The 24,789-nt window shown below is 39.5% G+C and overlaps 2 long non-coding RNA genes across 4 annotated transcripts in view; one reads left to right on the forward strand and one right to left on the reverse strand.

Annotated features, from left to right (window-relative positions):
• The first annotated feature begins 1,197 nt into the window (after positions 1-1,197).
• LOC129511525 (uncharacterized) lies at positions 1,198-23,590 on the forward strand. The gene is made up of 3 exons (XR_008664855.1): positions 1,198-1,276; positions 2,519-2,586; positions 23,032-23,590. It is a non-coding gene; the product is annotated as an uncharacterized LOC129511525 (long non-coding RNA).
• The window catches only part of LOC129511524 (uncharacterized), a 62,620-nt gene continuing 50,840 nt past the window's right edge, over positions 13,010-24,789 (reverse strand). For 2 of the 3 annotated variants that reach the window (XR_008664852.1, XR_008664853.1), the window contains 2 exons: positions 22,860-22,981; positions 13,010-13,259 (listed from right to left, as the gene is read on the reverse strand). This is a non-coding gene — a long non-coding RNA (uncharacterized LOC129511524). The remainder of the gene's footprint in view (positions 13,260-22,859; positions 22,982-24,789) is intronic. The other variant, XR_008664854.1, reaches the window with a different exon arrangement.

Raw genomic sequence — 24,789 nt, forward strand, 5'->3', positions numbered from 1 at the left:
TACTTAGTTCCATTCTGTCCAACCTCTTCCTCCTGGTGTGTAAGGGGCCTGGACTACTGAACTGGGTCAGGGTATCTAGAACCAGGAATGATCTAAACATGCACAGTTCTGGCAACAATTCATTCCTTACTCTTTTTTTCCCCTAAGATTTTATATCTTTATTTGAGAGAGAGCACAGGGGGAGAGGGAGAGGGAGAAGCAGGCTCCCCATTGAGTAGAACCCAACATGGGGCTCTGTCCTAGAACCCTAAGACTGTGACCTCAGCCCAAGGCAGATGCTTAACCAACTGAGCTATCCTCGTGCCCCACCCCCCCATCCCCACTTCCTTACTCTTGATTTAGACATCTGGGACAAGAGAAAAATTCAATGGTCAGTTCAAGGAGTAAACAGGGAAAAAAGTTGTAGCAGAGGGCAGAGATGATAGATGAAAAGGTTGAGAGAAGGAAGATGTCCCCTAAAGTGACAGAACTGAAGCTTTTGAAAGGGAGCCAATAACTGATCCTCTGGTTGGGAAACAGTAGCGAACAAGTTCAGACCACGTGTTCTTCCAGAACCAAAGCTCTGCCTTCCCTTTCAAAGCAATGACTGCCATCACCAACACACACCCCTGAACTCTGAGCCTCTGCTAACCAGCTCCAGACTTCCCTGAGCTGCCTGCCCACGGATCTAAGTTTCTGAATGCCTCCTGTTCCCACCAATCGTGAAGTACCTCCCATCTCTCAGGACATACTTTCTAGGCTGAACTTGCTTGCTCCTAGTATCTGTAGCTGCATCTATTCTCCACTGACACTTTCCCTCTGCTGGTCTGATCTGATTCCCACATCTCAACTCTCCAGGCCTGCACTATTATCCCAAAGGGAATCAAGTCCCATGAGGCCTCATAACTTGGTTGCTGGTTGAAATTGATATAACAAGTTAGATGGGAGCTCTGTCTGGAAGTACTTGGTCTGTTAACACAACCACCTGCAACCACATGAAAAGTAAATAATCATATTAATGCCGGTTAATTCAGGATGATGGACACCAAAGGAGCAAAGGTTTAGCTAGTCTTGAGCTGGTATAAGAATAGGACTTTAGCTATCAGATGTCAGAAAAATAAGAGAACAAGTAGGTTAATGGATAACAGCTGGCAGAGGTTAGAACAAATCAAGGATATGCCACATCAAACAATCAGAGTCCAGTGACTTAGGTCTGTTCCTGAAGCAACATCTGCCCCACACCACTCTTTGCCAAGGCAGGTTTGGTATGGGAGTGAGCGCAAAGCTTCTTACTCAGGTAAGCAATCACAGGTGGCCATGGAAGGGGCAAGAGTGGCAGAAGGCTCTAAACATCATAATAGGTGTATATGAAGCTTGGTGGAAAGACCACTGGACCAAGGTCCCAATAGACCTGAGTACTGCTCTCTGTGCTTCTCTTTTCAGTGACCTCCATTTGGATCCCAAATCTTGCTTAATGGAGCCATCTTGCTTTCAATTCAGCACCCCTATTTCCTGGAACTTGTTCTACATCCATCTGTCACCTGACTCTCATGACCAAGAGCAGATACTTGGCCCTTTAGGTCTGTTTGGTGTAACAGCATTCTTAGCATACGCCCTCACTGTTAGCAATTTTGGAAACACTATGATCCTTGAGAGTGAACAGCCTGTGTCCCTATCAGCTGAGCCTACGGTCTATGAAGTGCTTAATTAAAAAAAAAAAAAAATCCCGACACAAGTTGGCCTACAGAAACTGCTAGCTAAAAAGACGGAACCAGTTCTCTATATATGAAATGTCCTGGTCATATTAGTATAAAGAGAGATTTTAGCCAAGTGGGATTTTTTTGTTTTTAAATGAAACTTATTTTAAAAGAGGAAGAAATATCACAAAGTCCTTTGAGGACGTTAGTTGTTTCCAATATTGAAGGTTGTCTATTTTCCCACATTCAATCTGTAGACTGAGAACTGTGTACCTTTTTCTCCAGGGAAGTGGCCTCTGCCACAGTTGGCCCCAAAATGTCAGCAATGTAAGCAAATGCTAGCAAAATAAGTCTTCTGCATTAGATAAAATTTTGCCTGCTCTTTTCTCTCCTTTCTCCTTGACATAAGTCAGTAGTTAGCATAAAAAAAAATCTGAATTTCCTAAACACTTGACACATTTAAAAGTCTCCCAAAGAGAGACTTCTCTCTGCACCGGTGAAATGTTGAGGCTTTTCTACAGAAGTGTCTTAACCCATTTTCCTACTGTCTAGTCATCCTCAAAAGTTACTCATTATTTCACTGCCTGCCTCAGAGATTTTATTATTTGTTTTTTTTTAAAGATTTTTAAAAATTTATTTGGCAGAGAGTGTGTGTACAAACAGGGGGAGCAGCAGCAGGAGAGCGAGAAGCAGGCTCCCCACTGAGCAGGGAGCCTGACATGGGTCTCAGCTCGGTCCCAGAACCCTGGGATCACTACCTGAGCCAAAGGCAGATGCTTAACTGAATAAGCCACCCAGACGCCCCATCTTAAACACTTTAAAGAGTATCTCATGTTGTGCAGGATGAAGTCGAGCTCCTCACCCTGGCAAAGTCCTCCATCCAGGCAAGTCACCTAAAGGAACTCATGATGTAAGTCAGAAAGATCTTCTCACTACCCCTTTTAAATACCTTACATACTCCTGATACCTCATGTCCAGTCTGGCCCTTTCTTCTTCCTTTCTACTACCCAATGTTTACATTTTTAAAAAATAACTAGCTAAAATCCTTCCTTCTTCATAATGGAAGTGCCCTTAGCTCAGGGAGCTCTCTCTCGTTATACTTATATTCACTCTCTGTTCCCTTCATTTGGCATGTTGTTTTACAACAAGCCTTGTTTTTTTAACTTGTTTTTCCATTCCACTCAGGTACATATTTACCTTTTCACACTGGATGTTTGACTTTGAGGGCAAGGATCATATCTACCATTAGATTAGCACACAGTGGACTCACAATAAATATTTACTAATTTTAACTGATTGACAGTTAAAAGATGACAACCCTTGCTTTCATCTTTCTCTGTAACCTTCCCTACTTGCTTTTTATCATGAATCATTCCAGTTCCAAAGGCCAACCTTTTCTTTCTGGTTAGAACGTGTCTGGAATTCTATCTAGGTTTTTGCACTGGAAGGATGCTCTCCAAGAGAGACAGCAAAGCTCCAAGGAGTAGTAGGATGGCTCTCTCCGTGACTTTCACCTTTATCTTCAAAGTAAAGGGAGTTCTCTTCCATTAGCATGCTCTGCTGCTGCCTTTTAAGCACTCTGACTCAAGGTGAATAAACAAAAAGGATCTTTTCTTGGGTCACCCTAGCATGGAATGCACAGGCTTCATTAATTACTAAGGGAGGCCAAAAGGAAAACAAAAACAAAAACAAAAAATTAAAAGACATAGATACATATAGATATTTATTTAAAAGACATAGATTTTATGTATATTTATTTATATTCATTCTAAATTTTGAATCACTCTAACATTAGCTCAATTCCAAAGTGCTCAAGACCTGTTCTATTCCACAAGGCATCAGTAGGAATTGGGCCTGACAAGCATATGTTTCAGAAAGGAAATCACAAAGAGGAGATGGAGGGACCCTGGATAGGAGGTTTGAGTAGTAGCATTGAACTTGAAATCTCATTAAATCTTTCTCTCTCGCCAACGGCCTCCTACCCATATCTGTCAGTCTTGCTTGTGAAATAATAAATAGTATTTGCTGAGTGCTTTCCATTTGCTAACTGCTTTCCCTAGATTATCTCATTCAGTCCTCACATTAACTTTATGAGGTAGGTACTATTATTACCCTCGGCAAAGAGAGGATACAGGACATATAATCAATGAGTAAGTGGGCTGTAAAATGTCACTCTTCAGCTTTAAATATTTGAGGAATAGGAAGCAAGAACCCAAGTACTTATGCCTAAAAATTTTTGCTGTCCTTACTTGGGAATAGAGTGGAGACACTATTGATGGACTACCTTCAAGAGCACAGCTTCACCTTTTCAGTCTCAAACAATAATTGTATTTTAACATAGTGCGACAATTGTTGTGGTCAACATAGTAACACAAGGGTCTATTCCTTCTGGTTCTATTCTATCAGTCCAAGAGCCTCAATATTTTTCTTGACATGGTATAATCATGCTTTCTCCCTATCTACAACTATTCCACTCCATTGTTCTTAACTCAAGATAGAAGATCACAAGCCTCTCTTTGTCTTCTTCCTGGAGTGCCTACAATAGTCATAAGATTGTTCAAATGGAGCATGTATGTGACCTTAATAAAAATCCTTTTTCCTCTCTGGGCCTCTGTTTCCTCATCTATAGGTAAGTGGGTTGGACCAGATCATCTCTAAGGTCCCTTGCAACTCTAACATTCTCTGTTACCAAAAGAGAGCAACATTAAATCTGAAAAAGCAGACTGGAGTCTTATTGTGGAGGACTTTGCTGGATTATGGGTCCACTTAATTATATAGACAATAGGGACCCACTGAAGGATGGTGAATAGGGAAGTGATATGATTGGAATTGACTGACCATGACGTTTAGGAATAGGGAGTAAAGGGGAGAATTAAAGAGATCTGAATAGGAGAGATGGGAAATATCATGAGCAGACAAGAGTTTTCTAGGCATGGCAACTACCTAGATACAGAGAACAAAGGAGGACCGGGGAGTCAAAATTGCTGGTGATTGGGAGGTTACTAAACAGAAATAGGGAGGTAGAGAGGAGGCTGCTTTAGAGGGTAACATAATGAATTCTATTTTGTACATACTCTATAACTCAATATCACTCCTACACATTAATCTCAAGAAACTCATGGACCTATATAACAAAATACATGTGGAAGAATGTTTATTGGAATATTGTTCACAGGGCAGCCCCGATGGCCCAGTGGTTTGGTGCCGGCTTCGGCCCGGGATATGATCCTGGGGACCCAGGATCGAGTCCCACATCGGGCTCCCTGTGTAGAGCCTGCTTCTCTCTTTGCCTGTGTCTCTGCCTGTCATGAATATATAAATAAAATCTTTAAAAAAAAAAGGAATATTGTTCATAAAACAATAACCTAGAAATAATTAAAATGTCCATAAACAGGAAAGCAGATAAATTGTAATATAGTCATGCCACGGAATATTATATGGGAGCCAAAACAGATGAACACACTATACTATAGATAAAAAATAGCAACATAATATAAATTAAAAAGTTAATCTCTTACAATCAGCATAATATCATTAATAAAGTAAAAAACAGAGATGCCTGGGTGGCTCAGTGGTTGAGCGTCTGCCTTTGGCCCGGGGCATGATCCTGGAGTCCTGGGATCGAGTCCCACATCGGGCTCCCTGCATGGAGCCTGCCTCTCTCTCTCTGTGTCTCTCATGAATAAATAAATAAAATCTTAAAATAAGATAAATTAAAAAACAATCAACATAAAGAATAAATGTAATTACATGTGTAATCATACATATAATCACATATATAATCCTCTTAAAATTTTTTTTTCTTTTTTTTTTTTAATTTATTTATTTATGATATTCACAGAGAGAGAGAGAGGCAGAGACACAGGCAGAGGGAGAAGCAGGCTCCATGCACCGAGAGCCCGATATGGGATTCGATCCCGGATCTCCAGGATCGCGCCCTGAGCCAAAGGCAGGCGCCAAACCACTGCGCCACCCAGGGATCCCTTAAAATTTTTTTTAAAATTTTTATTTATTTATGATAGTCACACACACACAGAGAGAGAGGCAGAGACACAGGCAGAGGGAGAAGCAGGCTCCATGCAGGGAGCCCAACCTGGGACTCGACCCCGGGTCTCCAGGATCATGCCCTGGACCGAAGGTGGCACTAAACCACTGAGCCACCGGGGTTGCCTTGTTTTTGTTTTTCAATTGAAATCTAGTCAACAGACAATATTATTGTTTCAGGTGTACAACACAGTGATTCAACATTTATATATATTACAAAGTGATCACCACAATAAATCTAGCTACCATCTGTCACCATACAAAGTTGTTACAATATTATTAACTATATTCCCTATGCTGTGCATTGTATCCACTTGTCTTACTTATTTTAGGACTGGAAATTCACACCTTTTAATATCCTCTTCCTATTTCGTCCATTCTTCTCCCCTCTGGCAACCACCAGATTGTTCTCTGTATCTAAGAGTCTGTTTCTGTTTTGTTTTTTAGATCCCACATATAAATGAAATCGTACAGTATTTGTCCTTCTCTGTCCAACTTACTTCACTTAGCCTAATATCCTCTAGGTCCATCCTGAGGACCTTGCAAATGGCAAGGTTGTTGCAAATGGCAAGATTTCATTTTTACTTATGGCTAAGTAATATTCCATTGTGTGTGTGTGTATACACCACATCTTTATCCACTCATCTATGGATAAACACTTAGGTTGCTTCTACATGTTGACTACTGTAAATAATGCTACATTGAACATACAGGTTCATATGTCTTTTCAAATTAGCGTTTTTGTTCTCTTTATATGAATACCTAGAAGTGGAATTACCCATAAGTGGAATTGCTGGATTGAATGGTAGTTTCTATTTTTTATTTTTCCATACTGTTTTCACAGTGGCTATATCTGTTTGCATAGTGCACAGGGTTCCTTTTTCCTCCATATCTTCACTGACACTTGTTATTTCTTATCTTTTTCTTCCTGGCCATTTTGACAGGTGTGAGATATCTCACTGTGGTTTGGATTTGCAGTTTCCTGATGACGAGTGATGTTGAGCATCTTTTCATGTGTCTGTTGGCCATCTGGATGTCTTTTTGGTGAAATGTCTATTCAGTTTCACTGCCCACTTTTTTATTTTTTATTTTTAAAAATTATTTATTTATTTATTTATTTATTTATGAGAGACACAGAGAGAGAGAGGCAGAGACACAGGCAGAGGGAGAAGCAGGCTCCATGCAGGGAGCCCGACGTGGGACTCAATCCTGGATCTCCAGGATCACACCCTGGGTCAAAGGCAGGCGCCAAACCTCTGAGCCACCCAGGGATCCCCCACTGCCCACTTTTTAATAGGATTATTTTTTTTTATATTGAGCTCTGTGAATTCTTTATATATTTTGTATATTATCCCTTTATTGGTGATATCATTTGCAAACATTTCCTTCCATTCAATAGGTAGCCTTTTGTTTTGTTGATGGTTTTAAGTAATATGTATTGATACAGTAGCAGAATATAAATAGAAATTAAAGGAATGATAAAAATAGGATACAAGATGCTTACTTTGGATGCAGAAGGCATTGGGATGCAGTGAGGAAAACAGATATAGATTATTGTCAAGGAACTAGTTTTCATGTTGGATTTTCAGGGGTTTATTATGTTATTTAAAAATAACTACTCAGGGGCACCTGGGTGGCTCAAGTGGTTAAGCGTCTGATTCTTGATTTCTGCTCAGGTCATGATCTCAGGTTTGTGAGACAGAACCCCACATTAGGCTTGTCTCCCTCACCTTCTGCCCTCCCTCCCCCACTCATTCTCACTCTCTCTCAAATAAATAAATCTCTAAAAAAAACCCATAGAAAGTAACTGATCAAATAAACACATAAATTATCATAAGAACAAAATGTATTAAGCATAACTAAATATAGATCTCAAAGAACACTACTATGGTTGAAAAAGATACATTAGAAGATAAAGCAAATTGGTAGACAAAGTAAAGAGAAAATAAAAACATCTCTGAAGTGAATGCTACATTAGAAACAATGAAAAGGGGATCCCTGGGTGGCACAGTGGTTTGGCGCCTGCCTTTGGCCCAGGGCGCGATCCTGGAGACCCCGGATCGAGTCCCACGTCGGGCTCCCGGTGCATGGAGCCTGCTTCTCCCTCTGCCTGTGTCTCTGCCTCTCTCTTTCTCTGTGTTACTATCATAAATAATTTTAAAAAATTAAAAAAAAAGAAACAATGAAAAGTAGGGATAAAGTATGATTAAAGCATGTCAAAACATGAGGAACAGGATAGAGAGAATAAAAGAACACAAATATAAAAATGATACAGAGAAGGTATACAAAGAAGATTCAACTCTTGGATGTGATTGAAATGATATTTAAAGATATAATGGAAGACATGTTTCCTCAATAAATATTTAATCTGCAGATCAAAAAGATACATCAATATTTGGGGAAAAATGTTATAGTAAGATGAACCCAAGATATATATACCTGTAGAGACTAATGTTCAAGTATATAGAACTAATTATATGAGAATCCGAAGAGAAAAGGCAGGCAACTTAAAAGGAAGAAAGAATTAGGTCGACTTCAGAAATCTCTGCAGTGATATTCAAATGCTTGAATACAGTGTATGACTGACTACACAGTTATGAGAAAATGAAAGTGTGACCCCAAACTACACATCCAGGTGCAGCAGGTAAAAGGTGCTGGTTATTTCTCCACATTTATTTTTTTCCTTCTTAACACAAAGAACCCTGATTTTGAGTCAGACAATTAAAATCACCTAAATGGCTATATATCCCATGGCCATGTAACTGATGTTTTTCTAATGAAATATAAACAGAAATGTTGTGTGTCACTTCAATGAAGTCTCCTTGAGGGTAGGGCTCTATCCTTTTTTTTTTTTTTAAGATTTTATTTATTTATTCGAGAGAGAGAGAGAGAGAGAATGAGGCAGAGACACAGGCAGGCGAAGAACAGGCTCCATGCAGGGAGCCTGATGTGAGACTCTATCCCGGGTCTCCAGGATCACACCCTGGGCTGTAGGCGGCACTAAACCGCCGCACCACTGGGGCTGCCCGGCTCTATTCTTCTTGATTCATTCCTTCACTTTGCTGACTGAAATATGGATATGATGGCTGACACGGAAGCAGCCTTTTTGGACCATGAGGGCAGGACCATTCTTTAAGAAATGGTACAACAGTGAGCTGGAAAGAGTGTGGGTCCCTGATGAATTCATGTAGACATCATGCCTGCTCTGGACTTCTATTATGTGAAAAAGTAATAAACTTCCATGTTAAAATCTCTCATGTGTATGTATGGTGGGGGAGAAAGATTCTTTATATTAAGCCAAACTTAACGCTAAATGATTATGCCAGGCAGCTGTCTTCAGATATAAAGTTAAGAAACAGGACTTCTCAACTTTGGGAAGAAAATTAAATGATGAAACTCAGCGAACAAAAGTTAAATCAAAATAATATACAAATAGGGAATATGGAAGACACTGTAAAAGAATTAATGATGAAAATTTAATTCACTTAAATACAAAACTAAGATTAAAGAACTATGGGAGGGGATCCCTGGGTGGCTCAGCAGTTTAGCACCTGCCTTTGGCCCAGAGCATGATCCTGGAGTCCCGGGATTAAGTCCCACATCGGGCTCCCTTCATGGAGCCTGCTTCTCCCTCTGCCTGTGTCTCTGCCTCTCTCTGTGTGTGTGTCTCTCATGAATAAATAAATAAAATATTAAATAAATAAATAAATAAATAAATAAATAAATAAATAAATAACTATGGGAATAATGGCTACCAGATAGAAAGCAAATGATAACACAAAAAAACAAAAGTATGGTAGAAGATTGAAGTGAAATGAAATGAGGTTAAAACATTCCCTACCTACTTTATTTTTGAAGACATTTTCTTGTGGGGTTGAAAATTCCCTTTGACAAAAATAAAATTAGAATGATTGTATTGTCTTCAAGATGTATGACAAAAGGTGTGGTTGTTGACTTTTCAAAGTCACAAACAGTAACTACCTCTGTTAATAATTATAATAAAATTAAAGAAATGTGCTGATTTTCTCCTCTTGCATCACAAGGGATCTATAGATATAATCTAAAGTTGAATATTTTAAGATTTTATTTATTCATGAGACACAAAGGGCGGGGGGACAGATATAGGCAGAGGGAGAAAGCAGGCTCCATGCAGGGAGCCTGACATGGAACTCAATCCTGGGTCTCCAGGATCACACCCTAGGCTGAAGACAGCGCTAAACCGCTGAGCCACCCAGGCTGCCCTAAAGTTGAATTTTTAAAAAAATCTTTTACATAATGATTTCGACCTCTTAGTGATTTTCATAAATTTTTTAAAAGAACTCGGGGTTGGGGGGTTGTGCCTGGGTGGATTAGTTGAAGTGTCTGACTCTTTATTTTAGTTCAGGTCATGATTTCAGGGTCCTGAGATCAACCCGTGCATCGAGCTCCATGCTCAATTGGGATGTGTCTGCTTAAGTTTCTCTCTTTCCCTCCTCTCCTCTCCCCCAGTCCATGATATCTCTCTCTCTCTCAAATAAATAAATCTTAAAAAATTAGGAACTAATAACTTTCATAGTGAAGAAACATTTATCTAAAGTTCAGCAATTTGTGCAATTTCACTTCAATTTCCTTTACCTTCACTAAATGAAAGTATAAAGTTACTACTTTTTGTTTTAAACTAGCATGTAGAGTATGATTCCCATTTTTGTTTGCTGATCTCCTTGTCATTCAACCTAATATTTATTTATCTACCTACCTACTATTTTCTTGTCTATATCTTAGTTGCATATTGAATGTCTTGAAAGACCTTCAACAGGGGCACCTGGGTGGCTCAGTGGTTGAGTGTCTGCCTTTGGCTCGAGTCATGATCCCAGTATCCTGGGATCAAGCCACACATCAGGCTCACTCAAGGGAGCCTGTTTCTCCCTCTACTTATGTCTCTACCTCTCTCTGTGTGTCTCTCCTGAATAAATAAATAACATCTTAAAAAAAAAATCTTCAACAAATGTCATTTGTGATAGGTTCAAATGGTGGAATTTATTCTTTGTTTATATATTTTAATAAGCATCATGTATTAGTTTGATAAAACATATCAACCTCGTAAAAACTAGGGTTTTTTTTTCTCATAATACTTTTATTTTTAATAGCTCCAAACGGGTTTTTTTTTTTTTTTTAACAAAGGAATTTTCCCACTTTCTCCTGGAAAAAATTTTATAACTATGCAAAAATGAAAATGAATACCTGCCCCTATACCCAGACAGAAAGTAGAAAATAGAAACAGAAAATAGAAAAGCTTCTATTTAAAGCTTTTAATTTTATTAAAATTACTAACAGGGGTAGTTACTGTTTGTGACTTTGAAAAGTCAACCACACCTTTTGTCATACATCTTCTTGAAGATAATACTTTACAATCGTTCTAATTTTATTCTTGTCAAAGGGAATTCTCTACCCAAGAAAATGTATTTAAAAATAAAGTAGATAGGGAATGTTTTATCCTCATTTCATTTTTTCCTGCATTTCATTGCATCCAAGGTAACAGACCTAAATAGTGGCAGAGTTGGGATTAGAACTAAAATGTTCTAATTTCCAGACCAGATGTTCCCAGAGAAAGACAGTTACTGTTATTTTCCCCTTGTTGAATACAACTGGTTTTCATGGCAATAAGATAACCAACACATACCCAATGGAGCCATTGGTTCATAGAATTTTCAACTTGCAAGGGACCTTAGAGATGGTCTGATGTGAGGAGTCTGCAGAGGGCATCAGCAGCCTCCTCTCCAGGCCCAAACTGGTGCCCAGCTCCTGTGCCTCTAGGCTCCCATTTCAGTCCTCACCAGTTTTTTTTTTTCTTACCTGATTTACATATTAATGTTCCACATAAGATTCCATTTGAAGAAGAGGCATGATTTCTACAAATAGATTTAAAACCACTGATAGCCTAATCTTACAGAAATAGAGAGGTGATTTAATATAATCATTGCAAAGTGAGGAAGTTTCAAGTACCAACCAATTCATAGGAGAATAAGCAATCTTGGGCCAAGCTTATTTTGAGACTGTCTGATATCATTCCATTTAGGAGCAGCTGTCTTTCTGAATTCACACTTCTCTTTTTTTCTAAACCACTAGATAACTAACCCAAGTATATAGACTGTACAAATTTTATGTGGTCAAGAAATTGTAGATTAGATGCATGAACAAGAATAAGAGGAAAAAATGTCAAATGTCCTGCCTTATAGTGTTTCATGTTCTAATTGAGAATTGTCTAACTAAAAGCATGTGTCTGCAATTAAAAATGTGGATCCATTTTAAAGGTAATAATAGAAATGTTCTTTATTAGATAGAAGTATCACTATGTCTCTGAGGTTGATGAGGTCAATTAAATGGACGATGGAGGTAATTTAATACTTTACATTTATCAAGGGCTTTATAGATTATAATCAGTAAAACAGCATTTGTCTGGTAGGAAGGGCACAGGCCCAGCCTCAGATCCACTTCAACATCTAGTAACTGGGAAACTCCAGGCAAACCAACTTAGCTTAACTGACACTCAGTTTTATCATCTGTGAAATGGGACTTCTGTGAGAATTAAGTGTAATGACACATATTAAGTACTTAACTCTTTCTCAAGTAATTTTAATTTCCTTTCCTCTGTTTTCCTGGCAAGTTGAGTATAATGATACTTTTATTAGACTATTTTAAATATAGAAGAGTATAAGCGATAATACATGGCAAGCTATTTTTTGAATAAAGAATAATTTTGCAACCTGAATCATAACCAGTAATCAGTATATTGCAAAGAAAAGAGCACTGGGTCTACAATTAGAAGACCTCAGGTCTTATCTCCATTCTGCCCTTTTTAGATTGAACCATATGAAATAACTATTTTTATAGGTCACAAATGGTTGAATAGATTTGTGGTACTGGAAAAACAATGTTGTCTCTGAGATTCCATTTCCTCATTACATGAATTTAAATAACTACATTTATTCACTGATTAAACATTTATCATATACATATTGTGTGGCAGGCATTGTTTCATGTGACGATGATACAGTGAAGAACACAACAATGTCCTTTTCCTTGTGGTGCTCTATTCAATAAGGCAGACATGTAATAAACAAGCAAATAAGCTTACAAACAATACACTTTTTTTCAGGTAGTGATAGAATATTCAGTAACTAGGTGATCTCTAAGGTTTGATTCTGCTTGAAAATTATAAAATATGAGGTCATTTTTATAATAAATTATTTTCTTACTGAAATAATTTAATATAAGATATATTTGAAGATAAATTTGTACTCTTTAAAAATAGAAAGAAGTACTTTCACTGTAGGAAATCTGAAAGAGAATCTTCAGAAAATCTCAAAAGGATTTAGGGGATTATATTAGGAAATAGTTTTGGCTCCATGTAACAGAACAACCAAATAGTAGTTTACTTTTCTCATGAATCAGGAAGTCCAAATCCAGCTGCTCCAAAGCTAGTATGGCACCATAGTGCTTTCAGGCCAGGCCACTCTCAGCCATCTTCACCATAGGCTTTCTTTCTTTCTTCTTTTTTTTCTTTTTCAAGATTTTATTTATTTGAGAGAGAATGAGAGAGAGCATGAGCAAGGGGGGGCAAAAGGAAGGGGCAGAAGAAGAAGCAGACTCTACTGAGCAGGAAGCCCAATGCAGGCTCAATGCAGGGATCATGCCCCTAGCCAAAGGCAGACACTTAACCAACTGAGCCACCCAGGCACCCCCATCATAGACTTTCTTCCTCATGCTGACTGTTTCACAGTTACAAGATGGCAGATGGAAACCCCTCCTGCAACACCATACAATGTTTCAGGTCAAAGGATAAAATGTAACTGCCAACTTACTTTGCCTCCTTTTAAAGTTTTCCCAAAAGCTTCAGCTAGCAAATCTCACTTATTAGCAGAAACTGGACCACCCCTAAATTTTTCAGTGGGGCACATGGCTACCCTATATAAAATTAGGATTATGTTAATAAAAGAGCAGAGTTCAGAGAAATATTGGTTAAAGAACGAGGTGTCTCTATCAGAGGGATATACCAACCTTCATTCAGAAATATGATTCTGAATATCTGTGAAACAAACATTTACCAGGAAAATCATTACTAAAAGAAAATTTTTACACAAATATTCTTAGATAGCAAAAACTATTTGGCATACAATGATCTCCAATTCCCTTCTCCAAACTCTACCTCTCAGGAATGTGTTTGATTAGGTTCTACTTTTATTATTTGCTCTAGTTAAGTCCACCTGTAATATCAACTCCAGGGCTTAGTTTGAATAAATATGCAAGCACTCCATGTATCTGAAGTGATTTTCTATTTCCTTCCTTCCACACCAGGTTTAGGAAGACTTATAAACAAATAAAACCAATGATTAAAATAATAGCTAAGGGATCATGTTTGAGGAGAAGAGCAAGAAAACAAAATCTAAGGGGATACAAGTATGCAGAAGTCCCTGGGATTATCAGAGGGTTCCACAATTGTGAGTGTCCCTTACCATCTGAATTTTAACAATCTAAATATGTGTATAAAATCTGCTAAAATGTTTATAAAAATTCATTGTCCAAATGAAAAATCAGCTATGATGAATATATGAGGGTACATCAAGTAAAATGGTGTGGGTAAATGATGAGTGGTCCCTCTGGGTATCCCTCACCCTGGCATTTAGAGAAACTCTGGGATAGAAAGTGAGAGGTACAGATACCCAGGCCTAGTGTGCGGTGCCATAAATGTCACACCTGCATGAAACTGTGGACGTCACAGAACTGGTCTCCATGGCAGTGGCTGGAGGAAAATGTGAAGATGTGAAGTGGTGCTCAAGAAGCCATCAGTTCACCACCCAGTCCTTCTGAACCAGATTTTCTTGGGTGGAATGCTGGGAATATGCATTTTTAACAGATTCCTAGGTAATTCTTATAGACACTAAAGTTTAAAGAACCATAGCTCTAGATTGGTGTTTCTCAAATGCAAGTCCACAGACCTGCTACAATATAGTCCCTTTGGGAGTTTTAAAAAATAAGGAATTGATGGCAGAGAATTCAAAATCATATTTTCTAGTAAAAAAACTTACAAGCGCAGGATTTGGTATAGACACTTAGGGAAGAATCCAGGTACTTTAAGAATGAGCCAGATGGACCTAGTGTCTTGCTTCTAATTAATGGAATACAGCAAAGATGATGGGATATCATATCCAAAATTAGGTTACAGAAGAACTGTGGCTTCTTGCTTGCCCACTCTTGTTCTCCCTTGTTCTGAGAGAAGCTTGTTGTCATGTTGTGAGCTGCTTGTAGCAAGGAGTAAGGAACTGAGGGAGGTCTCTGGCCAACATCCAGTAAGGAACTGAGGCCCTCAGACCAACAAGGAACTGAGTCCTGCCAATAACCCATGAGTGAACATGGAAGTCAACAGCCCTACTGACACCTTAAATGGAACCTTATGAGAGACTTTGAGATCAAGGCATTCAGCTAAGCTCCACCCAGATTCCTGATTTACAGGAATCTATAAGATCATAAATGTTTGTTGTTTTAAGCCTCTAAAAGAGGGAATAATTTATTACCCAGCAAAAGTTAATTCATACAGGAGTATTTCATGTAAAAATATTTATCAGTTTTTAACATTTTGGCATATAAAAGAATATGTCTTGGTCATATGGGATTTTCTTTCATATACATGAAACAACTTATTCCTTGATACTGCAAATAAATAAAAAACAGACTTCTTGGGGAGGAAACTTTTTCCTCTAGCCTTCAAAGATTCTTCTGGCTGGTCTAAGGATTAAATTGACATGAGAAAGATTAACAGAAAAACTAACTTAATTTCATATATATGGAAACCGCACATGCATGAGAGGTTCAAAAACAATGGCAAAATGAAGTATATATGCCATGATGACCTAAGGAACAGGATAGGGGCCTGGGGCTTCAAAGGGTAGGAGGGCTATTCACACACAGGCAATAAAAAAATAGCAGATGTTTGGTAATTAGGTATTTGTCCTGCCATACAAATGGATCAATCAGATAAAATTTATTTCTGGTAATAGCTCTGATTCTGGAAAAGACACCCAATTTAGGTTCTTTCAGGTAATTAAGAGAGAAGCAAAATTTCTCTTGAGCCTGCAGTGTCTTGATTGCCTTCAGTTCAAAACAGTCCACCTGCCAAGGGATACCTAGGTGGCTCAGCGGTTGAGTGTCTGCCTTTGGCTCAGGGCAAGATCCTAGTTCAGGGATCGAGTCCCACATCGGGATCCCTGTGAGGAGCCTGCTTCTCCCTCTGCTATGTCTCTGCCTCTCTCTGTATCTCTCATGAATAAATAAATAAAAATTAAAAAAAAAAACACAACAGTCCACTTGCCAAAGTGGCACATTTTGGGGAGATCTGTTCTGAACCCCTCAGCTGTGTAATACTAAGTTTGAGAAGTTAGGTTTCGGGCAGCCCCAGTGGCGCAGCGGCTTAGGGTTGCCTGCAGCCTGGGGCATGATCCTGGAGACCTGGGATCGAGTCCCACATCGGGCTCCCTGCATGGAGCCTGCTTCTCCCTCTGCCTGTGTCTCTGCCTCTCTCTCTCTCTGTGTGTGTCTCTATGAATAAATAAATAAAATCTTAAAAAAAAAAAAAAAAGAGAAGTTAGGTTTCAAGTTAGGCAGAGAGCAAATGTAAATCTCTAATGCAGAATAGGTGCTTACTAAATAGAAGGAGAACTGAATTAATAAACCAGAATAGATGACTGGAACAGATAGAAAATGAGATTCCACTTGATCCAACAGGCCACTGGTTCTCAACCCTTAGTGCGAATCAGAATTACTTAAAGGGCTTATTAAACTACAGAATGCTGGGGCCCACCTTTTTCATCTTCAGAATTCCTCATTCAGTAAGTCTAAGATGAAGACAACGAATTTGCATTTCTAGGGAGGTCCACGTGATATGGATACTGCTGGTTCGGGGACCATACTTTGAAAACCACTGCAACAGGCAGTGGTTCTATAGTTTCTTGTTGGGGGAGTGACATGAGAATAGTGCTCTCAGATGACTCATAAGGCATCAAAGGAACAGCAAGGCTGAAGGGATCAAACTTGAAGTAACTGTGAGGCTCTTACTAAAATAATTAGGTGATGGTATTTGGGAGCAAGGAGCTTTGCAGCCAAGGGAAATTAAAAAGGAAATATTGAAAAGGCTTGTTTACTTTATCAGTTCTCCTCCAAATATTGCAGTTTCAATAGTCACTCTAGCTACAGAGGGAGGAAATCAAATTATTATCATTCTTAATGAAAGAGTCACACAGCCATGTTTGCTGGATGGGTAAGAGACATGAAGTACCATCCAGCATGGTTCCTATGAGTCAGTGCTTTGAGCAATATTTACTGCTATAATTAACTCCTCTACCAATTCTATTTACCTGATAAAATTGTCTTTGGGCTTCCATATGGCCCTGGCTTCCTCCAGGATCATCGGCTGGAGGTTCTGAAACCCATTCAAACCCTTCAGATTTGTGCATCTGATTTACACCATTTCAGAACACTGGGTGTAATTCCTCTATGAGCATTCATTATCTCTATTTCCAAGTTGAAAATGATTCAAGCAGTGAAAGAGTACATGATTGTATTTATTCCTGGGTTGTTTTTGAAATGCAATTATTTCATTGATGTTCTAGAGACAGTGGTGTTAATAGACTGCTTTCCAAAAGCATGGGGTGGCTGATTTCCAGATTTCTGGCAACTGTTAGCAGATGTCATAAGCAAGGGTGATGGGGCAATAAACAAAGAAGGCCTTCTTTCCATCTTCACTGTGGCACACTCCCCTGAAAATTTGGTTCCCTTTGCATTTTCATTATCATTCCTTGTAAATGGTTCAAAAGTTCAAGAGTATCAAGAATAATGTCTAAGTGGTCATTTCAGATGATGACTTATTTTTGTTCATTGGGACATTGGCTACCTTCCAGCAATTTCTAATGCTAAAACAATGCCTCCAGGACTGGCAACATCAGAGCACTGTTCAGAGATATCTGTGGCTGATTTACAAAAAAATGGGGGGGGGGGGAAGCAAAGCATCTTGAGGGTTGTGAGGATACAAATTTATCCCCTCCGGATTTTCCAGTACAGTAAGGGAGAGACATTTATGAACAAGCAAACAGATTGGTATTAATAAAATGTCAGGGCCAAAAGAAAGCATCCCAAATGGAAAATCAGACATTTTAAATATGTTTTAAATGTCATGAACATAACTTAGTTAATTTCTAGTATTACCAATAGTTGTTTCCATAACAGAAATGAGTGGTGACTCCTGGACCTGGACAGTGAGGAAAAACAGAAGGAACCCTTTTCTGTCTCTCTTTCCCCTGATTTATTTATTATATTTATTTCTTGAGTAAACATTTTAACAATCAAGTGTCCTGGTTTCCCTCAGTCTCTCTGCTGCCTCACCTCCTTGGCACAGGGCCTGATACCAAATACCAACTTGCACATTTGCTTCGAGCAAAGCATGCACCTAGATATAGCAATTACAATGGTTTTTGTTTTGACTTTGCCTCTTTTTTTTTTAAATTTTAAAACCTTATTTCCGTATATTGAGCTATTTATATTTTAAATAACGTAATCCTGTAAACGTAATCCCTAATTTTTAAAATTCCTCAGCCTGAGCGTCTGCCTGCCCAGCCAAGGAAGGCTCCCTGATCCCCCTGAAGTGGCCCTGGGCCCTCAGACTCTAGACTTTACCTCTTTTAATGAAACCTCTATTTAAAGGTGCCAACAGGTATACTTTCAAGTTGAACAAAGCAAATACTTTTTTAAAAAATTGCAAGTCAATACTTTTTTAGATCAAGATAATAGACAGGATCTCCATCAGTAAAGCAGGGTTCCCATCCTATGTTGCACGAGGCTCATGTTAATATGCCTCCATTCTAATGGCCAGTTTCAGAGTAAACTTGCTCCACATTCCTGTGTTCTGTTTCTCTAGGTACAACCTTCTCTGCAAGGTTTAAAGATTACAAAATGGCCAAATGCTTTCAAAAGCATGGATTTCCCTGGTCTTTAAAATTCTTAAACTGGGGGTGGGGGAATAAAATTCTTAAACTGTCCATTTTCTCACATTCAATGGACATCTAGCTCCTGCAACCCAAACCCACAAGCACACTCATTCCTATTAGGCTGTTTACATCTACTTTGAAGGTCTTTCAACTAACCTTTTTCCTGACCCACCCCACCATTTCCTCTGGTTTGTTATTTGACAGACTATCTAAATACTTTACCCAAATCATTTGCTTCCTTCCTACTGATAGCTTTTTAGTGCTTGCCACCAGCCCCTTTCTTCCTGGGAAAGGATCAAGGTTTTCTGCAGTATGGGCTCTGTAGCACATGGTCCATTCCTTAGCTCTTGGTATAATCTCGCTTTTTGAACTGGTTGTGGGGGGGGGGGGGACAGCGGGCAGGTATGAATTATAAACACAGCCCTAGGGATGCCTGGATGGCTCATTGGTTGAGCGTTTGCCTTCAGCTCTGGGTGTGATCCTGGAGACCCGGGATAGAGTCCCATGTCGGGCTTCCTGCAAGGAGCCTGCTTCTTCTTCTTCCTGTGTCTCTGCCTCTCTCGGTGTCTCTCATGAATAAATACATAAATAAAATCTTTAAAAAAATAAAATAAAAATAAACACAGCCATAGCAGTGTGACATGATTAATTCTGGGCACTTAGAATAATAATATTTAAGGCTAATAAAACATTTCAAGGGAAGGACCTTGGAGGACTGTTAAACAGCTAAGTGGCATTCGTTTTGATTAGCATATCAATTGTTTCTATGAAGAAAGTTCATTCTCTAAAACAGTTTCATTATTTCCTTCTGAAAACTTCTTTTTTTTTTTTTTTTTAACTTCTCCTTTCAATTGTTTAAGAATTATTCTCATGGATAGCACAAAGGAGAAGTAAAAAAATCACAAATTCCAAATTAGTAGATACTGATCTAAGGGCAAGGGCTGAGGTGTTACTCAACTGGGTCCTTGGGCTCTCCAATCAATAGCAATTGACAAGAGGCCCAGTGGGCGTTCTGGGCAAGACTTTATCAGGGCTTATACTCAGCACAAGGAAGACAGCACAAAGGAAAGCATCCTCAGGCTGACTCCCCGAGTAGAGGTCTAGAGGTGGGAGAGAGTTTTTAAAAGAAACTTAGGTGGGAAAGGGCAGGTCTAAGCCTGGAAAGGCAGGAATTTATTAGCACCTGCATACTTAAAGTTCATGCTTCTTCATGTGTCGCATATCTAATTAACATGTTAAATCTCCACCCTTGGGTGTAATTTTTAGTTTTATAATGAGGGGAACCTGGAAAGGTAAGCCCTGGGGTCCATCTTGGCACAGACTGGTTTGGTCCAGTCTTCACCAGTCTGTGTAGTAAGCATCTTCCTTTCAGTAAGCATCCTCCCTTCGCATTCCTACAAGGTATGCTACTTAAAAGGCAGAGAGTTTGAGTTTTTTCTTTTTTCTTTATGGAGGCAGCCCAATAATGCTGGATGTTAGGGTCAGGATTGAGGGGACCTGAGCCCAGTCCCTGCTCTGTCTGTGAGGTATCCTTTGATTTGACCAACGTCTGTGTATATTTTAGTTTTCCCAAGGAGCACCAAAGGTTTTGCCCATCTCCTTCCCAAGCAAATCTAAAGTAATCCAACATTTCAAGGGAATGTTGGATTTCCAGGGCCCTGGAGTCTAGGACATTACTCAATATTTGCCTATTTTTCCCTGGAAAATTCACAATGTTAATGCAGTCCACTTTGTACTGTTGGGGCCAATGGCAAGCTGCCCCAAGGTGGGCCACTTTGGCCTGAAGACTACTTTGAGTTAAAAAGCAATAAAAGCTTAGCAGATTTTAGTAAAAGCTCTTTATCTCCCCATCAACTGCCTAAAATTTCGATAGAGGACTTGCTCCAGGAAGAAAGTTATCATCATAAGTAACTACATTATGATATGAAGTAGGTGTGGTATACAGGGAGGAATCTAGCAAGGCCTATTTGATCCAAGTTCTCTCTAAGTCCTATTGTTTCTGGATGGCCCAGCAAACATTTGTTTACCAAATATTTACTCTTTTTCATCGTCCTGTTAATTGCATTCCTTTCCTCTGAGTCCTAGATCCCTACTCCTCCTCAGTTCAGGATGACATGCTTACCTCACTTTGCATGCCTGTCTTTAGAATATCCACCTCTGTGTGGATTCCCTGTATGTACACTGCTAAATTTTATTTTCTCCTGTTAATCTATCTCATGTCAGTTTGAATCTTGGTCCAGATAGAAGGACCCTGAAGGGGACAGGAATTCCTGCTCTCCTGATAACACCTAAAATACACTGGTTTCTCAACTCAACCTTGCTGAAGAGTCTCCCAATGTGAAAACAGCACCAAAAAGTGTTTTTAAATTGCTAGGTAAAAGGAACCAAGGAACACTACCATTGGTTCCTGAGCCAATTTTCCTAGTGACCAGATATGAATTTGGAGGATGGTTGGATGGTCTGATATATAACCTGCGTTGATGTTACAGGATTTCTTCTCCCCCTAAGCACCCATAGCTCCTGGCCATGCCGTTTCAAATGCAGAGTGGTGTACAGCAAAGCAAGGTTTATTGAGCGATAGCAAAGTGATAGTCCAAAGCTCCTGAAGAGGGAGGAGACCTGAGAGGGTTGTTACTGGAGGTTTTAAGTCTAGGAGTTTTTATGAGCTTGTTGGAGGGCTGTTTTAATCTGATTAACCCTCCTTGCATCTGTCATCCAATCAGGTTTTTGTCATCTATCATGTGGGAAAGGGTAGAGAACTTCTTCCAGGGTGGTGTAAAATCCTTTTAAGGGTGGTTTCCTCTTAGGGCAGGGGTCCCCTTGCCTTGCCTGCCTTTATTCCAACTGTCCACCACTGACATACTAGAGCACTATGTCTTAAACATCCAAGTTAACTACTACCCACATATTCTGAGCTTGATAATAATAGAACTATAAATTAATAAAGCCACCTTTCAGCTCAATGACAATAGAGTCTGAATGTGGGCCAGATGTCAGGAGATGTGCATATAATCTTTCCCCATCACTAATTATAATCTATAGTACAGATCAATTCAGTGGAATGGTTGTATAAGCTAGTGGGAACTACTCTGTCAAAATCAAGTTGGTATGGGGCATCTATCTGGGTGGCTCAGTTGATTAAGCCTCCGACTCTTGATTTCAGCTCAGGTCATAATCTCAAGGTTATAAGATTGAGCCCCACATCGAGCTTCACACCAGGCATGGGGCCTGCTTAAGATTCTCTCCCTCTGGGCAACTTGGTGGCACAGTTGGTTGGGCGGCTGACTCTTGGTTTCAGCTCAGGTTGATATCTCGGGACCATGAAATTGAGCCCCGCTCCAGGCTCTAAACGGAGCACAGAATCTGCTTAGTTTCTCTTTCCCTCTTCCTCTGCCCCTCTTCCTACCTTCCCTCCAAATCAATCAATCAATCATTTTTTTTTTTTAAGATTCTCGGGGATCCCTGGGTGGCTCAGCGGTTTAGTGCCTGCCTTTGGCCCAGGGCGTGATCCTGGAGTCCCGGGATCGAGTCCCGGAATCCAGTCCCACATTGGGCTCCCTGCATGGAGCCTGCTTCTCCCTCTGCCTGTGTCTCTGCCTCTCTCTCTCTCATGAATGAATGAATGAATGAATGAATAAATAAATAAATAAATAAATATTCTCTTTCTTTCTTCCCCCCCCCCCCCATTTCCTGGGTTCTCTCTGGGGAAAAAAAAATCAAATGGGTGTGGTATAGATTAATCCCATCATCTACTATTCTATCTGTAAAGTTCTTTTTAATTCTGAAATGTTTTCCATTTTGAGGAATACTCTATTGAAATGCAAATATCTCTTGAAGGTGTTATAGCAATCTTTTAACAGAAGACACGTTATAAACAGTTAATGTTTTAGCAGAGATTGGTTACAAATTCAATACAGGCCAGGGGAGAGCAGGGAAGGCTGAGGCTGATGAGAGAGGTAGAAAGACGCCAAAACAAATTTTATTACCCTTTCCTAAGTGCTTTTTGAGGACCACCTTAATTCTGCTTGTCATTATCCCTGCTGACCATCTCTGGATTGAAACTGGTGATTTCCCTGAACACAAGGTGAAACTTCACAATTTGGATGACAAATAGCAGCAACCTTACCATTATCTAGTCTTTAGTCCAAGACATGTCCATCTTCCTTCCATTGGCAAATGAGTCAATTTTGCCTAACTTTTTAAAGATGCTCAGGCTGTCAAGCTGTGATTTTCACCCAGGGCTCTCATCTACACAATAAAATACAACACATGACCTGTTTGTTTTTTTCTCTTCACAGGAATCAATAATATCAACACTATTCCTGCAAAGCCAGAGGCTGGAGATTTGCATTTTGAAAATAACAAAGGATAGGGATCCCTGGGTGGCGCAGCGGTTTGGCGCCCTGCGCGATCCTGGAGACCCCGGGTCGAATCCCACATCGGGCTCCCGGTGCATGGAGCCTGCTTCTCCCTCTGTCTATGTCTCTGCCTCTCTCTCTCTCTCTGTGACTATCATAAATAAATAAAAATAAAAATAAATTTAAAAAAAAAAGAAAATAACAAAGGATAAGGGAGGACACATTTAAAAATTTTTTGTTGGCAGTCTGAAATGTCTAGCCCTACCACTAACTGAATTAACAGACAAAATGAACTCCAAACAGCTGAACTGCTGGTACAAAGGAAGGAAATTATAAATACCCACTGTGAAGGAATCCCTGGGTGGCTCAGTGGTTTAGCCCGTGCCTTTGGCCCCAGGGTGTGATCTTGGAGTCCCGGGATCAAGTCCCACATCAGGCTCCCTGCATGGAGCCTGCTTCTCCCTCTGCCTGTGTCTCTGCCTCTCTCTGTGTGTGTATCTCATGAATAAATAAATAAAATCTTTAAAATAAATAAATAAATAAATAAATACCCATTGTGGCCTCATGACTCGATGCATAGAGTAAGGCTACAGCTGGCACCCATATTTTCCTAACAAACACATAATTAGAGATAATTTAGTTCTTAGGTTACAGGACATCCAGGAGAGATTGTTCCTGAACTGGTTAATGAACATTACACAGAGAGAAGAGGGGGACTCTCAAGGAAGGAGACTTTATAATCTTCCCTTCAGACAGATGCACAACCAGAATCACTTCTCTGAAATTCTAATATTAAATATTTCGAAGAACAGGAGCATTTCATAACTTAGTTATTGGAAAATGAACTAACACAAATCCATTCATCCTGAAAACCTGACATGAACTGAAGCAAGACTATTTCTAATCTTTACTTATACCACTTAGTGTTCATATGCAGACAATTCACTAGCAAGATTTCCTTTGCACAAAGGATCTTTCCATTTTGTTCAGTGAAACCATGTTTGGCTTGCTATTATTGTTTAGAAATTAAAGTAGGAATAGAAAAGTATGTGTAAACGTTGTGTGGTCAAAGGGGTGGACTATTGGTGAGTGGCTTTGGTGAGTTGCTTTTAGCATCTACTCCAAACTCCTTATTGAGGCCTTTCCTGTCCTGTAGAAGCTGGAGAGTTAAAAAAATACATTTCTGATTTCCTGACCCCTGAGTTCAAATAGCTGATTTAATACACACATCTAACTTTAATACACACATCTTTCAAGGCTTCCTCTTGAAAGCCTACAAAAATACAATAAAGAGATTTATTTTTCTAAAAAAGATACAAACTTTCTGGGGCTGGGAAAACAAGAGGCAAGAACATTATTTTGGAAGATAGAGAGTGGTAGTGAAGAAGCCAGGGAAAAACCCAATTTACATTGCAGGATTCTCAAAAGGTTCAAGAACTCTGTAGTAGTAACACAGGAGTTGAAGTGAGGGGACATCACGCTGAAATAAGGAGGTCTGGGTAAAAGATGTTTAAGAAGCAGTTAGATCTTGAGAACTCTTCCCCATTCCACACTGCTGGGTAATGGCCTGCCTTTATCACAGCAGAGCCTAAGGCTTTATTTCCTATGGAGGTAAGAGTGTCAGACAGAAATGCAAGGCTTCCATTGAGGGCTGGGTCCTATGCAGATGAATGTTCACTCAGATGTCCCCAAGGTAGA

Source organism: Nyctereutes procyonoides, unplaced genomic scaffold, assembly GCF_905146905.1.
Source record: "Nyctereutes procyonoides isolate TBG_1078 unplaced genomic scaffold, NYPRO_anot_genome, whole genome shotgun sequence".
In the NCBI taxonomy this organism is placed as follows: Eukaryota; Metazoa; Chordata; class Mammalia; order Carnivora; family Canidae; genus Nyctereutes; species Nyctereutes procyonoides.